Below are 17,317 nucleotides of genomic sequence, written 5' to 3'. Positions count from 1 at the left end.
CATAAAATAAACTCATTAGAAAAGATCTTGTTTGTTAACAAATTCAGTTGTTCCATGGTTAAAATCAGTTCACCATGTCACTCTATCTCAGAAAATGTATTTACTTGGGTTTGATCCTTATTCCTTAAATTCACATTTGAAATATAGCTCTCCCACATCATTATGTTAAGTTATCGTTTACAGGTGTTGTAAGTGACCAGTCTCTATTCCTTTTCCTGGACAAAGTTTCCCAAAGGCTTCATTTTTAGTAAACACTGCAGTAGCATATGTAAAAATATACAGTTTAAGACAAGAATTGCTTCAAGATATAGTACCCATTGGTTCCTTCTAAGAGATATATGGATTTATCATTTTTACAAATTTAACTTTAATTCAAAGCCGAACCACAGTGTTTCTGTATTTAATAAATTACTAATGAAGATTCTGTACAAACTTTACAGTGATCCCTGATAATAAAAACCTTTGCAAAAATGTACTGCTTCTTCTAATATAATGATTATATGGTATAACCATAACTCAGAGCCTAAAAAAAATATGTATCAGTTTCCTTTAGCAAACCAGACCTAATTTAATGATAAATTCAATATTATATCAAGCTATGCTGAACTGTCAAAAGACATTTTTTGTAATTTCTATAACCCTTATTCTAATGATTGTTTTTATTCATAAAAATAGGATAGATATTTCCTTATCCTTCCTTTACATGGCATACCTATTTGAAAAAAAAGTTAGAATACCAAAGAATAAAAATTAATGTGCTAATATTATCAATAAGATCAAAAAATAAAAGTCTAGATCTCTAATTATTGGAGACTGGTTAAGTTATAATAGATTCATATAATGGAATAGCATGCAGGCACTTAAAGGATGTTGTCAAAGGATATTTATTGAAGTGAGAACTTGGCTATCACTGATAAGAAAAGTAAAACCAGCATATATAATATATGTGTGTATATATATATACACACAAACACACATATACATATATATATGATAAAAAAACTAAAAACAGAATATGTGGTCAAGATATACCAAGATCTTAACAGAGATTATATTTGAGTGGTCATATTGGTGATGATTTTTGTTTTTAAAATTTTCATTCTTCCTTTGTACCTTTCTGCATTTTTTAAGTTACCTGCATTGGCTCTTTCTTATTTTTGAAATTAAAAGAAAATTATTAAAATATTCTCATTAAAGAGCAAAAGATAACATGACTGTAGAGGCCATAGCAGTATGCTTTGCCAGCGAGCATGATGTTGTAGTTAAACCCATCTGTCTTCTGCCACCAGGCCCCTTTGATGACAAGTAAGAGCAAGGAAGACTGGTTAGGGGCCCATATCTAAAACATTCTCAGGTTTGATTTTGATTGCTCAAGCTAGGGGAAGAAGTTCATTATCTGACTCTCATTATTTACTTTTCCCCCCAAATGTTGGGCTTAAATATCTCCTTTTACCATTAAACTTATACTGAGCATAACTGCTTTATGACTATTAGGTGTATAATAGTGCTTTTATATCATATATATAAAAAAGCACTATCTTCATTTTAAAGCTATGCTTTTTAAAGTATTTTGCAAAGGCAAAAGCATTTTTGACTTATTTAGCAAACTAAGAGGAAAAGAGAGTTTCTGTTAACCTTTATCTTAGCTCGATATTAAATCATCTGGCACATTTGTCATTTCCTCCGCGTTTGGCATTTTCTGCACGTTGTTAATGCTGATTCTATCTGGTCATCTGCCAAATAGAAATCAGGTGTCAACAGTCGATTCTGTGTTCCAGAGTTCCTAAAAGAAATAAAGACACACACTTTGGTAAAAAAAAAAAATGAAAAATTGACAAATTCTTACAGCATATTTTAAACACAGAAATTTAATTTAAGGATGCTGAACTTATAGTATAATTTTGTTAAGTATACAAGTTCTCTGTAGATATGTGGGCCAAAGAATAAAGATAGGTTTGGAATTGAAGCCTACTCCCTCCAAATCCTAGGATTTTTATTAAATCATTGTAAGTAAAGCATTGAGAAAAATAACCCAAACTTCTTGCTTTCTTTCCTAACAGTTGCTTTTAGGAGACCATGAAAAAGTAATTAAAATAGTAAAGATAATCACTGGATAGAGAAATCATCTATTTAAATAGTTCTAACTAAGCTGCTTTGAGTTATCCACTAATGGACATGGCTATGTACTCTTCCTAGGAGACTAATACCCTAGGAGTCAAGAGCCACGCCTGTTCCACCCAAACCAATAGTGCGACCTTGAGCGAAACCAACAGTCTTTCTCGGTTAAAGTTCCTTAGTCACACTTTACACAAAAATTTTGATCACATGTTTGAGTACATGTTTAATGGTAAAACTGAGTATTTCTGCCTATAATGATAATTTGACTAGATAATTTGTCAGGTGCATTCTAGCTTGAAATCCATTTGATTTTATATATGTGTGTATTATGTTATATAGATAACATTTATAAATTTTAAAACATAAAGATGTGTTAGAACTGAGAGCTTACATATCGAACTGCCCTACTTTTCTATTTGCAGCCAATTACCACCCCAATCTAATGTTTCACTGTATATAAATTCATTTATTCTTTCATTCATTTCAAATGTGATGATATAGCTATAAAATCAATGTTTGGTTATTTTGAATAACCCAAAATAGCAAATAATTTAAAAATCACTTCCACTTGACTTTGGAATCTATTACATGCATTGTTTTTCCAGAAAATTTACCTCATAATTATGTTGTGTGAGAGCGAAATGAGTTTCTATTCCAAATTCACACATTGAATTCTGACTGCTGGGTGATGAGGAGAAGCATCCCAGGGTTAACACTTGTCATGTTGCCACGGATAATTAGGATTGCTTGAGTGTGTCTTTAACTCTAAATTTGGTATCAACTCTTATGAGTACAGGTCATCATCCACTGTTTTATATTTTTTGGACCTTGTCAGGATCTCGCCTTTCCTTTTGTAAATTTATACACTTTGCTTTTGGAGACTCTATTTTCCATACCTCGCCCCCCTTCTTGCTTCTATGAGTTACCTCTTATGATAAAAGGTAAGAGATCCCTTTAAAAAGGAAACTCTTCCTAATGTTTACTGTATTTACAAAACATTACTATACAAGTTAATTCTTAACCTCACCCATAAACCTTTACTGTGATCTTAACTCACTTCAGGTGAATCAAGGTAGAGAGTTTCTTAAGCACTGCTCTTCTCACTTGCTAAATTTCCACTTCCAGTTATCCTTCACCATCAGATCTTTGAACAGGGCTCATTCCATTCACTGTATATATTTGCTCCCTCGTCAGCCTCTCTTAACCCATCTCCAGGTTTGTTTGTTTTTCTTAAGAGTTTATGTCAACCTACAACCTCAAAAAACTTGATTTTGTGCATTATGATTCTTCAGGGATCTAGTTCCCAGAGCTAGTACAATATATTTTGACCACGGAAATACGATCACCTGAATTTATTAGGCCCTTTGCAGTTGACACATTAATAATTAATTATTGCAAAAAAAAAAAAAAAAAGCTCAGCCTGCTGTTACTTTTAGTAGTTTTATTGATTGCTAAATTTCTAAATATACTTACTAAAACTTCTGGGGCTTCATTCATGTATTTTTACATTCAGCAAATATGAACAAGTGTTACATATGGACCAACACTGTTGCAGCTGCTACGGATACTGTGGTTGACATAGCAGATCAAATGCCTGTTTCTGAGGGAGGATATTTGTTTACTTGGGAGAGTTGGACAATAAACTAAAAAAGAAAATATCAGATTGTGACAAGCTATGAAAAAAACCTAATAGGGTAATGGTCACAGAAGACATCTGAGGAGGGCACATTTGAGTTGACCCCCCCCCCCAAACCAGCACCCCCTCAAAAAATAACAGCCAAATGTGAAGATCTGGAACACTAGAGGGGATGCAACTGCCGTAAGAAGGTGTGAGCTTAGTGTGTTCACAGTGGGTCCTCTTGTGCAAACATCACGAAAGAGAAACGTGGAATGAACTGAGGTTGGGGAGGCCAGCAATATCTACATCACATAAGAGCATTGCAGACTATGGAAGGAGGTGGCAGTGGGAAGCCATGAGAAGGTTTAAATTAGTGAATGTAGACTCCAATTTAGATTTTCAAAGATTATTTACTGAGTAGAAAATAGACTATAAAGCAGTGAATATGGAAGGAAGGAGATCAGTTATAGGAGGTCTTTGCCTCCTACAGAGATGATGATAGTTTGGACTGAAGTGGTAGCTGTGGAGGTGCTGATGAGCGGACCTATTCAGAATATGTTTTGAAGGCAACACTAATAAGACTTCTGAAGAACTGATTGCATGTAAAGGGATCATGTGAGGGATGATTCCTAGTTTTTTTTGCCTGGGTTGCTGGGTGGGTGGATAGTGGTACATTTTGCTATAAGAAAGATGGCCATGGGAAAGGAAATTGCTGGAAGGGGCAGGAACCAAGCACTAGCTTTGGACATGCTAAGTGTGAGATGCCTATCGACTTCTAGTGGAGACAGCAAGCAGGCAGTTGGCCTTTGAGTCTAGAGGTTAGGTGAGGTCAGAGCTAGGTATATAAATATGGAAAGATAAATGAGATCAAATAAAACCTTGCAGTTAAATCTTCAATTTTTAAATTGCACTCAATCTGATCTCATTTTCTCTTTTTTTGGGGTGGGGAGGATCAAGAGGGAGTCTAATCATTTTGTTCTGAAAGTAGAAGTAGATGCAGAAAGCCATTTCCTTGAGGTAGCTCTTTTCCAAGCACATTTATTTTAAGGATGGAAAATTCATCACAGCAACTTTATTCTGATGTGCTTAGATGATCAGGAGAAAAAACCTCCTCAGTCTCAGATTCTGACTTAAGAATCTCTGAGGGAAAAGCTGTTCACATGGTAGCTACAAATATTACTGACATCACAGTACATCATCTAAGAACAAGGGTTAGAAATTCCATAAGCAAACTTCTTGTAAGATTTCTTGGCAGATGTTATAGATAGAAAAGTTCACCCAGAATTCCAGTAAGCAGATAAATATTTGCACGGTTTTCTATTTTTTAAAAAATGCACTTTATATCTTTTTTTAAAAGATTTTATTTATTTATTCATGAGAGACACACAGAGAGAGGCAGAGGCATAGGCAGAAGGAGAAGCAGGCTCCCTGCAGGGACTCGATCCCAGGACCCCGGGATCATGACCTGAGCCAAAGGCAGACGCTCAATCGCTGAGCCACCCAGGTGTCCTGCACTTTATATCTTTAAAATTTCCACTTGGCTTATTATCACTGGAGGAGTGATATTAGGGCATGGCACCCAATAGATGTATGATGACATAACGGAATAACCACTTTTAGTGACACTTTAGTAGAGTCTCTTAAGTATTGGAGAGATATATATAACTTATGTAACTTTTGTATATAACTACAAAATCATGCTAAAGACTATCCTCCCATATTTTTATTTTTTTAATGACACAAGAATATTGGGATGTATATTATCAAATTTCATGTTTTAATGCTATACGTTAAATGAAATACATCTTGCCATATTAAAAATTTTTAGAAAGGATAAATGAGGTTTCATTCTTCCACACATCATTGTTAATTATATTGGAATCACTCTGAAAATTCTCATCACCCCTTTCACTATGACTGAAGACTGACTTGGACAAATAAATGTCCAATTCAATGAATTTACCCAATGGTGTATATGTGTGCTGTTCTTTGTTGAATTATGTGTTGTTTTGGCATATAGTAAGTCCTTCCGGAGAGGGTCCACTGTGATCCCTAAGGAGGTGGGAAGCAATGAAAAAGTATAACCATTGCAACCAAAGAAAACTGTCCTGTTCCCTCTCCCAGCCAAAGGCTTTCCAAGCTCTCATAAGTGTCAAATAGCAAGCTTTGAAGTTGTGGAGTCTTCTGTCAGTAGAACTGATTCGACCAATTCATTGCTCTCTTTCTTCTTCTAATGCATAGAATATTAATTTGCATCAGGCTCCTTTTTAGCCTAAAAAAATCTCTAATGCCACAACAATCTCACTCATCAATGTTTCAAATTCCGGGAAAAGCATTCTTGTTATTACTTGACATATGTGCAACATTTAATGTCTGTTATTTAACTGCTGTTTATTTGCTCTTTGCATTTCAAATGAATTGTGACATTTTCTTTTCCATTGTCTTATTAATAATATTCCAAATGCATTGTGGGGAAAATAGTCATCTCTATAAGACAACAGAAAAATTCCAATCCTTATTGTATAAATGGAAATTCAAAATGAGACTAATAGATATATTTGGGTAGATAATAAAAAATCATTCATTCAGTCAATGCATTTATTAAATCCCAATTATTTGCTAGTGATTGGGGATATAAAGAGGAATAGGATACAGCCCCTGATCCCAAGAGGCTAACGACAGAGTGGAGGGACACAGACACATAAAAGAGTAAGAACACCAAAGTATTTCATGAACTATAATGTAATATGTGTAGGGAGAGAGGAAAGACTTTTCAATTCTGCCATAATAGCATTCATGGGAAAAGTGTCTTAAAGCTGTGTGTTATCAAGGAAAACAATCACATTTTCAGCATAGTCCTCATCCTTTTATTGAATAGTTTTATTTTTTAAGAAGCCATCTTTAACAATGTTTTGCCTTTATGATGCCAAAGCAATCCTCTGAAAAATAAAACTTTAAACAACGGATTCTTTAGTTTACCAGGATGATCTCCTCAAACCATCTAGTCAGTAATTATAATGGCTGGTTTTAGAATGATTTAGATAGTCTGGACTCTGGCCAGGAAACTGGAAAGTCTCTGAAGTTACAAGGTTTCTTGCCATTGTCCAGCCAGTTGATTCCTTCAATAGAACTGAATTCAGTTCAACTGTCACTTGAGTGCTAGCTGGTAGCTATGAAAACACATATCTGTAAAGTTTATGTTTTAGGGTCTAATGTAAATTCTGCTGCTTTGGGTTTCTATGTAGGCTTAAGGACAAGGTTTTACTTGCAGATTTTTTACCTCTGATTTTTCTTTTACAGAAGAAACAATGTCACTAAAAAATAAGGGGGAAATAAGCAGGATTTCTAAGAAAAATGAAAGGAGAATGAATACAAGAAAGGCTGAAACTTGATTCACTCATTTTAAAAAATACCAAATGAATCCTGGTTATTAATTTTGGAATTAGCTAAGCTATAGGCTTCTGTTAGAATGTGAGGGTCCGGGATCCCTGGGTGGCGTAGCGGTTTGGCGCCTGCCCTTGGCCCAGGGCGCGATCCTGGAGACCCGGGATCGAATCCCACATCGGGCTCCCGGTGCATGGAGCCTGCTTCTCCCTCTGCCTGTGTCTCTGCGCCTCTCTCTCTCTCTCTGTGACTATCATAAATAAATAAAAATTAAAAAAGAAAAAAAAAGAATGTGAGGGTCCCCTTTCTTACTTTTTTTTTTTTAAAGATTTATTTATTTTATTTATTCATGATAGACACACAGAGAGAGAGAGAAGCAGAGACACAGGCAGAGGGAGAAGCAGGCTCCATGCCGGGAGCCCAACTCAGGACTCGATCCCAGGAGTCTAGGATCCGCCCTGGGCCAAAGGCAGGTGCCAAACCGCTGCGCCACCCAGGGATCCTCCCCTTTCTCACTTCTTATTCATCTTTCAACACAAAGGTTTCTGCTCCGACCAGTTCATTACAAATTTCTCTTGACAACGTACCTTGAAGATAAGCCCAGGGGACCCTTTCCATCCTCCTTTTATTTGAGCTTTTGGCACTATTTGACATCACTGGCAGCACCCATATTCTTTGAAACCCTGCCACCTCTTGACTTAACAGGATTCTAGTTTTTCTTTCCCCTGTTTGGCCACTCCTTCAAAATATCCTTTGAAGACTATTTCTTCAAAATGTGTCTGTTTCAGTGTTTTTGTTCCCAGGTCCTCTTCACAATTGTTTTTGATTGTTTGTCCCTCATGCATTTAAGAATGTGAAAATAAGCTATGCACTCACTCTTCAGGATGAATACAGAAACATACAAAAACATTTTATGCATTATTAACATGGATTAATAGACATACCCCCCTGCTTCACACAATTTAGTAACATAATCTCCACCTAACATTAATATGCTAATTCCCAAACTCCTATTTCTCCAAGATCTGTTTGACCTGTATGTCAGACTCATATATCCATGTCCACTATTCACTTGACTCCTCTTATATGTCCCTCTGACACCCAAAACCCAACATGTTCAAAATGCAATTTACTATCTTCTTTCCCTAAACCCGTCCTTCCTCTGTTTTGCATCTTAGGACATGATATCATGATCACAACCAGCAACTTCTTTTAGTCTTCTCCCGTCCCTCTTGGCATCCATCACAAGAACTATGAATTCCAGCTTCAAAATGTCTCTGCAACATCGCCATTTCTCTACAACCCAACGTAGACCAACCTCTGTTGGCCCACTATTTTCTCTCTCCTAATCTGCTGCAACCACCTACAAACTGGTGCTCCTACCACCTTTTTTTCCCCCTACAATGTATTTTCTGTATCCATGCAATTGGATCATGTAATTTTCCTCATCCTTCTATTCCTAATTAGACCTATCATCAAACCTGGTTTATGGTTAGAGGAGAGTTGATACAAAGAAAGTTTAACTGGCTCTCTGTAATCCCCAAATCATTTACTCATAGGACATAGAGCTAACATCTTCTGATCTCATCCCAATTCCCTCCTCATAGGATAGGAGTTGTATTAACACCTGCCCTTCCCAGCATTTTATGAAAAAATGAGGGAGTAACAATTCTAAAAACTCCCATTTGCATAGTGCTTTACAATTTACAAGATGCTTTCATAGACGTTTTGTTGCAATAAATGTGAGAATACTTTGAAACACTGAAGCTGCAAGATAAATAGAACACTTTTTATTTTCCATATAATATTTCATATATGAAAGTCACTGAGAATCAAGGTGATAGGACAGGAGAGGAAACTAATGTTCCTCAGAGTAAGCTCTTTCCAGCTGTCAGTAGACTGCCCCGTGTGTAGCTGGAGGTCTTCCCAGAGAGCCACAGCCCCTCCCATCCATAGATGGGCTGGGTAATTTTAGCGTCTAGACTGCCTACACTGGCCCTTGAAAAGTCACATTTAGTAGAATCTTTAAAAAGCATCCTCTTTGTTCAGAAACTATTCCATCTGGAATATGATCTCTCTGTGACTTCGCACTACTTGTGGCAGTAATTTTATCTTTTAGTAGAAAGCCTGCAATAATATTATGTCCTTGGAGGAAAGAGAAGGGAAAAAAATTCCACATCACAGCAAGTGACTCAAAAAATACAAAAAATTAATATAACAAAACCTTTAGAGAAGGCATAGAAATGTATATAGAAAACTGCTCTTTTCCTTTCTTTTAAGGTTTACTTGTCTTTTATGGGAGATCTTGAAAAGACTGAGGGAAAAATCTTTTAGCTTCTCTCTAAGCTACTTCAAATTCGCTGTTTGGAGAAGACAGACTATGCAGTGGGAAAATATGGGTCTGGGGTAGTTTAATTCTGCCCTTCCTCCACAAAGCATGACCACAGCTTCCTACTTGATCTGAAAGCATGGGCAGAGGAAAAAGCAATGGCTCAGGAAGGCATGAAAAGTTCCTGAGGGCAATTTGTAGCCATGTCTGTGAAAAGAGATTCATGTCATCACCAAGAGAGATTGGCAGGGCCTTTGCACTGGAAACAGAAGTGCTGCGAGTAGACTCACTGAGTGTTGTAATGCAGTGAGTCCAGGCTCCACTGACATCCACAAAACCGTCCTGGTATGCAGACAGAGGTAAGACCACTTTCACAAGGCTAATATTGGCAGTTCCAGGGTCATCAAGGGGGTAAGTAGAAGGTCGTTCGACTCTGGACTCACAGTCACAAAGATGTCCAATTTAGACTTTTGACATTATTTCCAAATGAGGTCACACATGCAGCTGCAAAGCCATACTGACAGGATTGAAAGAGGTTCATTGTGTCCTTTTAAACTTATGCATTGCCACTGAGACATCACTGTTGACAGCCCAAATCAAAGTCCCTACATTTTCCACCTGAATTACTGTGGGAGCCACTGAAACAGTCTTCCTACTTCCATTCTTGCACCCCTACCGCTAATTTTCCAAAAAAGCAACCAGAGTGATTTTTTTCAGAGCGATTTTTTTAAATGCAAATATCATAATAACCCTGATTGCAATCTTCAATGCCTTCCAATCAAACCTAGAATAAATCCCAAGTCCTTAGTACAGCCTGTACAACCTTACGTGATGTGAACTTTAGCTGCCTCCCCTACTTCATTTTAATAGACTCTATTGCACTCTAAGCAGAATGAACTCCTTGCTCTTCGTGGCACATGACAGGATGTCCTGAGGGCCTCTGCACTTGCTGATCCCTTGTTTGGAAAAGTCTTTCACCAGATATTTTATTGCTTCTTTTCATTTATATCTTTCTTCAAAAGTAATTTCTTCAGGAAGATGTTCTTTGGACAACCTCTGCCACTCTCTTTTCAGGATGCCTTAATTTTCTTACACACACAAATACACACACATTTATTTTGTTTATTTGCTTTTTTGTCTTCTTCAAAGACTATAAGCCCCATGAAGGTCGTTAACATTGAAAACAAAACTGCCAGCTGTTTTGCCAGGAAAAGATGCGTTTAGTTGAGAATAGCAGAGAACTACAGTCCAGGACAAGCAAACTACAGCAAAGCCATAGGAAAGTCCAGAGAACAAAGGAGAAGAGCACTCTTATAGAGGAAAGGGGAAGTTGGGCAGGGCTGTTAAAAGCAAAAAGTCTATTGGAATAAACTGGGGGGGGGGGTCTAAGTATATGGCTTCTCATTAGCTGAGCTGTAAGTGTCTCTCACTGGCTGGGTTGTTGCCAGAATAGGAGAGATCTTCCTTCCTTCTGCCAGGATAGTAAAGTAGTAGTCACAGGAAAGGTTCCTCTCTTCTTATTGAGCCCATGAAAACCCCCTCTGCCTACCTCTCAACTCCACTCTAAATGAGGCTCCCTTTTATTAATTTTCACATATCCCCCTTTTGACTAAGATCTTTCTTTGAAAGCATCACTAATCAATAGCCAGGTTTATATATATATATATAAACTATATATATATATATATTTAGTGGCTTGTCCCTCAGTAACAAGAGGGACCTTTTGTAGTTATCATGTCCTACATCAGAGGGAGAGGACATAGTGGTTGGAAACCAGTGAAGGCCACATTTGAGTAACAAGGAAGGTTAGGAGGGAGAATCTTTCAAGGACTCTAATCTAAAACTCATACTTTCCCAAGATCATAAGTGTTGGAGATCATCTCAAAGCACTGAGCCAGCATTACTTTACTGGGTACATCACTTTTTTTTTTTTAAAGTTCAATAGTTAACAAAATACAAAACTTAAAATAATTATACAAAACAAGGAATGTTACAATTCCAAGGTGTGTATGATGGTTCTAAATCAGGGCTCTAGGGCTGAAAGTAGCCAACTGAAATATTTATTGGCACTTATTTCAACTTAGGGAAGAAAGGTTCTTCTTATAAAGTCAAACCCAGAGTCATGTATGTTTCCTGAAGTCTCCACTTAAAGCAACCATAAAAGCAGGCAGGTGCTCACTGAAAGAATTAACCAAGTTCTTTTGGGAAGACACAGTTTAGGTATAAAGAAGCAATAGTTGATGAACTTTTTGCAAAACAGCAAAATCTCAAAGATGTTTTAATACAGTATTATCTCAAAGAACTCTTTGAAACCAAATGTGTTATTGATAATACAGCTTGTATTACAAATTCAGAGACCATGAATGTGGAGAAGAATCCAAAGTCAGTTAATAGTTCAGATGAAAGAAGACTTTCGTGAATTCTGAACCATCTAAACCTTCAGAAAAACAAGAGAAAATTACCTTGTCCCAGGATCACAATGAGGCTGTTTCTGAAAGGCCATAATCAAAAGAAGAGGTTTCCCCTTTTCACAAGGGCTTGGGAAGTACAAAGACATGGTTTTTCCACTGAAAAGAGAGAAGAAACATCAGTGAGAAAAAGAGATACATACCCAGTCTGAACATCTTGGAAAAGCTGTCTCATCAGATGTCATTTGCTTCAATTCCAGATCTTATTTTCAGGTCACCAGATGGTGTGCAGGTCTAGTCAGGGTTTGGTGCTTTCTTTAGATGCTTCATGCGAATCCAAGAGTCCATTCCCTGGAGTTTGGTGGCACAAAGATTGTTTAGCAGTTCCTGATGAGGCCTTCCCAGAGAGGCTGGAGAGTCTTTCTGGAGATGTTTTTTCCAATAGACGAAATCTCCATATGCTTTAGGTCATCATCTCCTCAGAGGGCACTGGGAAAAGACTGCTTTACCTAATCACAGTTATTTTTAATAGTAGCAATTAGGCTTTTACAATATTGAAGTATATCTCCTTTTATTAATTGTGGATCAGAAGAGACAGGATCCAAGTACATTAGACATCCTGAGACTACCTCAAAGAGTGACAAGTCTCAGTTCTCAAGGGGGTAGATCTGAGATTTAGAAGGATCAAAGGCTATGCTTTCAGCCAAACTTTTTGGAAGTTCTCTACAAATTTTGCCCGTTGAATCTTAATAGTGCTGTTAATGAGTGCAACAAACCCTGATGATTAAGGATGGTATGCACAGTGCAAGTGTAGCAAAAACTGAGCAAACAGCACATACTTGTTGCAGCATCCGGCCAGTATATTGGGTTCCCTGATCACTATGAAGTTCAAGAGGGTTCCCTCGGTAGGGGTAATCTTTTCTAACTGAAGTGTGGATGCAGTGAGAAAACATACAAACCGTGACTAAAACATATTTATATCCATGAGATGGGGACGCTGTATGAAATCCATTTGTACTAACAGGTTTCCCTGGATTATACTTTGGAGAGGTGGGACAAGTGATATTAGCATTTTTGAGGCCTAATTAACTTTTTCCCACCAATATGGGTTCATGAATGCTATAATTTTGTCAGTAGACCAATAGTTTAATGCATGTACAATTATGAGAAGTGCAAATTTAAGGATTTCTGGTAGAGTCAGATTGTTATTTGGTCCAAACCAGTGTTCTGTTTTTATCAAGCCAACAATTATTAGGTTTCCATGTTGTTTCTCTCTCTGGGGCCAATTATTGGTTATCTCTTGTCAATTTTTCCAAAATTTATAACTTGGGAGAATATCCCTTGGATCATGACAGAGGTTTGGCTATGGGCCTTCTTGTGAGAAACATTTTTGGTGGAAATATCAGCAAGGTGGCTTACTTTGGCCCCCAGGGAGTCAGGTCCGGAAAGCTTAATAATAACCAGAGCAGCTGGCAAAAGTATAGCATCATAAATTTTGAATGTAGGAGCCATTTTTTAAGTTATTCTCATAACTTGTTGTTTCTATAATATTCCAAAGTCATGAGCTATCCAAAAGGAATACCAATGATCAGTCTATGTGTTTGTGCTTTTTCCCTGGCTAAAGTATAAGCCTGGGTAAGAACATATAACTTAGTCTGTTGGGCTGAAGTACCTGGTGCTGCCTCAATGACTTTAAAGGGAATTGCAATAGCATACCCAGCACCACATTTGCTATTTTAAGTAAGAACCATCAGCAAACCATGAAAATTGGGCATTGGTGAGAAGAGCTTCCTATAAATTGTCATGGGTACTCAAAAAGCAATCCGTCAGCTTTAAAGAGTCATGAGGGATTTCATGTGGGTCCAAATATAGCCCTTATTTCAAGATCAGAAGACCTAAATATCTAACCTGAGCTTGAGCAAACTGCAAATTTTCTTTGGAGACTTTAAGTTCCTTCAAAGCCAGAAGTTTTAACAGGTGGATGATGTCTTCTTGTGAAGAGGTTTGGGAAGAGCAGAGAAGCCAATCATCTATGTATTATAACAAGGTAGAACCTACAGAAAACTTTCTATCACCCAAGTCCAGTTTTAAAGTCTGTGAAAAGAAGACACTCTGTAAAACCTTTGGGCATGACTTACTGTCCAGGTGTATTTCTGTTCTTCCCAAGTGAAAGCAAAGAGATATTGACTAGCCTTTCCATCTGGAACACTAAAATAGCACTACGTAGATCAATTTTGGTCAAAAATTTGCTTTCAGTGGGAATGGATGTTAGCAGCACATGGGGGTTAGGAACAACAGGGTGCCAAAGGATAACAGTGCTATTCATTGTCAGAGGTCCTGGACGAACCTTCATCCTCAGCCAATGGGTTTCATCACAGGTCAAAGAGGGTTGCTACAGGGACTAGTGCAGGGGATAATGAGACCCTGAGCCTTGTAATCTTCTATTATGAACTGAGGGGCTTCTGTGCTTATAGGGCATTGATTAATTATGGAAAGAGTGTTGAGAAATCTATTTGAATCTTGATGGGAGGTGCACAGAGGAGGTGCCATTATCACTTGAGGATTTTGCCTGTGATTTGCCACTTGAGGATTTTGCCTGTGTGATGGTAGTTGATCCCATAGGAACAAATGATCAGTGTCCCCAGACTGCACTACAGTGCCATCAGAGACAGAACGAATAAAAGATGTCAAATAGTCATTTAATTTCCTGGATGGCTATTTTGATTTCTCTTGTCAAATTCTAGAATTATTTCCCCCTTTCAGAAGAAATTCTGGCATGATACATTTCTTAAAAATCTTGGCCCAATAAGTAGTGATGGAGTAATTAAGGAGAAAAGCGGTGAGTTAGCTCTCAGAGGATGTAGACAAAAGGAGATAGGTTCAGAGACAGGACCCTGTTGAGGTTTATTAGAGACCCCTACTATCTGAAGTGTTTTCATACTCTGAGGCAGGGGCTGCTTTACAGCAGTGGGGCTAAGCACCCGAGTATAGCTCCAGTGTCAATACAGACAGACAGAGATTGATTCCCAATCTGGAGAGTGGTTTCTCCAAGCTGATTAAGAGGGAGGACCACCCCTGTAGTTCCTCAGAGCCCCGCCATTGGGAATTAGGACACTGGAAAAATTGGCTAGAGGGTTGATGATGCCTGAGGTGCTTAAATTTGTGAGAATTTTCTTTTTCTTTTTTTAATGCATTCTTTGTTTTGTTCTGATGCCCCAAACCAGGTTTTTGGTTTTGTTCAGGGGCCTTCACTTGCTGGAGTTGAAAACTGAGAACTTTAGCCTTCTTTCTAGATGATGTGACTCATCTAGGACGTTAGCAAGCGGGTTTTCCATATTAACTAAGTCTGCAATGGGCTGTTTCTCATTCCATCCTAGTCTTTTTATTTTATTTCCATCTTGGTCGTTTTAATTAAGAGAAAACTCCTCATTCAGTCCACTAATAAGCACAGAATTAAAAGCTACTCAGGTGGATTCAATATTAAAGAAAGGCCAGAATTTTTTGAAAGACCATTTGGAGCTCAATGTAATAATCATGAGCAGATTCTCAGGTTTTTGTGCGCAAGCCTGAATTTTGTTCCAATCAACGGACTTAAGAAAAGCTACTGTGATGCTTGATGGAGATTTCCAATGAGGTTTCTAGCCTCTTACCAAAATTTAGGGGTCAGGGGCACCTGGGTGGCTCAGTTGGTAAAGCAACTGATCCTTGGTTTTGGCTCTGGTCTCATGGGCCATGAGATGGAGCCCTGCCCTAGGCTCTGCATCCAGCAGGGAGTCTGCTTAAAGATTTTCTCCCTCTGCCTCTCCATCCACTAATGCACCCATACTCACCCACTCTCTCAAATAAATAAATCTTTCTTGTTTTGTTTTTAAAAAGTTAAGCATCTGTTTCTCTAAATCCTTTTCAGGATCTTCCTATTGGGCTAATTTCATCCAATGTTTGGCCTGGTTCTCACCAATAAGCATGTGGACTAATTGACATAAATTTGAGAAACCAAGTTGATAAGTTTGAAAAAACTATATTAAATTCTTCAGAAAATTAATGGGGGTCCTCAGCCCCTTTGGGGACTCTTTAATGATGACTTGCAATTTGGCCTTAGTCCAGGGAACACAAGAAACTTGGGTTTTATCAAGATCTTCAGGACACTTAACTTTAAGGGTGTAGGTTTTAGTAGGTTCAAGAGAGGAGGGAGCAGAGGGAGTTTCAGAGGAAAAGGGAAAGTTGACAAAAGGACTGAAATGAGTGGGGGGTGGGGAGGGAGTACAGAGGAAATGGGAAAATACATTAGGAATAGAAAAAATGGCACCAAAGGTGAGACCTGAGCACAAGGTGGCTGCCATGTGTCTGCAGGCAAATAAGATGGGCGAAGGGGAATAGGAGGCCTCAGAAGCCATGATGACGTCTTTCAATTGTTTGCCTCAGTTAATTTAGAAACAGTCTTTTGCAAAAAGGCAAACGTAAAATCCTAAAAACATCTGGAAGCTTCAAAGTACCATTTAAAATAGGCATCCCATTCAGGTTTTTTGAAGCTGCCGCTAATTTAATTTTGAGTTAAACAAGTTTGGAGGGATTGAAAATTCCCCCATCATGGCCTCTGAAGTTCTCAATTACTTTTGGTTAAATCAGTCGACTTAGTTTTATCGGTGTGCATGTGGAGGGGCCATACTTTTTAAAACTAAAATAGGCTGGAGTTCCAGTAGGAAGAGGCACCCTCAAATCATTTTGACTTAGGTTTTTCTCTAGAACAAAGAGAAAACGTCCAAAACAGCACAGTTTGTACAGGAACAGCCTGGTTCCAGAAGGGATCAGACTAACGGCCAGCAGAGTGCTGGTAGGAGCAGACCAGCTCTGAGAAGGAGTCAGACTAAAGGCCAAATGAGTACTCTCAGAGATAAAAAAAAAAAAAAAAAAAAATTAAAGCAGGTACAGAATTAAGCCTGGAGAGTTTAGACATAAAATGTGGAGCTCAAAATCAGGGGGAAAATTTACCCTCAACTCCCCGGGCCTGCAAAGAAGCAGCCCGCCCAATCAGCATGTGGGTACCAGCACCTGCTTAGACACTAGCCCTGAATCTCTTGGGTGTCTTCTCTGCATCCCACCACTGATCCCCAACTACTGTCAGCCTTAAAAATAAAACTGCCAGTTACTTTACCAGCAAAAGATGGGTTTATGCCAGACGACCCAAGGACTGCAAACCACAGCAAGACCAAACGCCAGGCCAGCAAACAAAGGAGGGGCAACAGAACTCCTTTTATAGAGTTAGGGAGCTGCGCAGGGCTGTCTGTTACAAGCAAAAAGTCTATGGGCGTAGACTGGGGGGGTCTAAGTATAGCGGCTTATCATTGGCTGAGCTGTAAGTGTCACTGTCTCCCATTGGCTGGGCGGTTACCAGGGTAGGCAAAAATCTTCCTTCCTCCTGCTGGGATAGTGAAGTAGTATCCACAGGCAAGGTACCCTCTC

At 38.3% G+C, this 17,317-nt stretch overlaps 1 long non-coding RNA gene across 1 annotated transcript; it reads right to left on the bottom strand.

Moving 5' to 3' along the window:
- Positions 1 to 1,551: 1,551 nt before the first annotated feature.
- Positions 1,552 to 17,077, bottom strand: LOC140609884 (uncharacterized). Its single transcript, XR_012011600.1, has 3 exons — positions 17,010 to 17,077; positions 11,912 to 12,016; positions 1,552 to 1,783 (listed from the first exon to the last, which is right to left on the bottom strand). It is a non-coding gene; the product is annotated as an uncharacterized lncRNA (long non-coding RNA).
- Positions 17,078 to 17,317: the final 240 nt, after the last annotated feature.

This window comes from Canis lupus, chromosome 2, assembly GCF_048164855.1.
Source record: "Canis lupus baileyi chromosome 2, mCanLup2.hap1, whole genome shotgun sequence".
Taxonomy (NCBI): Eukaryota; Metazoa; Chordata; class Mammalia; order Carnivora; family Canidae; genus Canis; species Canis lupus.
Note: the sequence above shows the minus strand (reverse complement) of the source record. Positions and strands in the feature narration are given on the sequence as shown.